Source organism: Octopus bimaculoides, chromosome 14, assembly GCF_001194135.2.
Source record: "Octopus bimaculoides isolate UCB-OBI-ISO-001 chromosome 14, ASM119413v2, whole genome shotgun sequence".
Classification (NCBI taxonomy): Eukaryota; Metazoa; Mollusca; class Cephalopoda; order Octopoda; family Octopodidae; genus Octopus; species Octopus bimaculoides.
This window is the reverse complement of record NC_068994.1, coordinates 59,991,649-59,992,929: the sequence shown is the minus strand read 5'-3', so window position 1 is coordinate 59,992,929 and position 1,281 is coordinate 59,991,649. Positions and strand designations below refer to the sequence as shown.

The 1,281-nt window shown below is 35.9% G+C and overlaps 1 protein-coding gene across 16 annotated transcripts in view; it reads left to right on the top strand.

The window, feature by feature from the left end:
* LOC106880490 (protein hu-li tai shao) overlaps nucleotides 1-1,281 on the top strand; it is a 138,472-nt gene that overhangs the window by 116,971 nt on the left and 20,220 nt on the right. The window lies entirely within an intron of this gene.

Here is a 1,281-nt window from a genome sequence, read left to right as displayed (position 1 = left end):
CCCCCCCCATCACCCAACTCCTTTCAATAGTTTTCTTCTGCTCATTCTGCCTTCCCAGAAAAAATATTCTTATATTGCTATTTTCTACATGGAAATTTAGCATTATTGTGTATATTGCCCAATATTAACACTACCAGATACACACACACACACACATCTGTGTGAGTACATACATGTGTGTGTGTACATGCATATACATACACACATACCTATATATATATATATATATATGTAAAGCCTGTCTTTGCCATTTAAAAAAAAAACGTGTTAGACTCAGCCTTCCCCCCCCCCCAACGCACACACACACACACACACACACTTCTGCCTTTCCCAATCATTCAGTGCCTCAAATCCTCTCCTCATTGCATTTTCCTTTCCCTCTGCTTCCCTGCAGCTAAAGATATGCAAAACCATAGTGATCTGCTTGCTTAACAACTTTCTATGTAGGAGTGTATTGTGTGTGTGTGTGTACGTATGTATATGTGTGTGTGTGTGTGTGTACGTTTGTATAGAGACAATGGTACAAATAGACAACCACAGCTGCTTGGGTTTGATATACAAAAAGATATATATACACGTATAAAGGAAAGACTGAAACTTCAGCTAATGAATATTCAAGTATAAATATATTAACAGGGCAAATGTGCACAGTACAAAGACACAGAAAATTAAAAGGGAGAAGATATGGTGTTACAAGTCCGACAGCTGTTTCTGGGGGCTCAGATTTGCTTCATAATGTTGGCAGATGTAGTTCACCAGAATATGCAATCAGTAATTTGCTTCCCTTACCAGTTGCATATATTTTTGTGACCTAGATAATTAAGTAAGTCTGAGCTCCCCAAAACAGCTGTCGAACTTCTCTTTAATTTTCTGTGTCTTTGTACTCTAAGTTTGTTCTGTTAATATATAAATATCTCTATATTTATACTTGAATACTCATTGTCTGAAAGTTTTCTCTCTATTTACATCATGTGTATATTTTGGATTTTGGATATCTAACTGAAGTAGTTGTATTATTGGACTCCATATCTGCTCACCTGGACTCCTCTTGCAGCTACTCTTTACCCCATGAACATACCCTTGGTAAAGATTTCAGAGTTCAAATCATTTGAGTGTTTTCTGTATTGAAAAGCTCTCGATCACATCTGTTGACTCTGTGTGTGTGTGTGTGTGTACGTGTACACATGTATATATACATACATACATATATACACTCTAGGAAAAGGTTGGCAATTTTGAACTTAAGGTTTAGTGTATATATATATATATATATATATATAT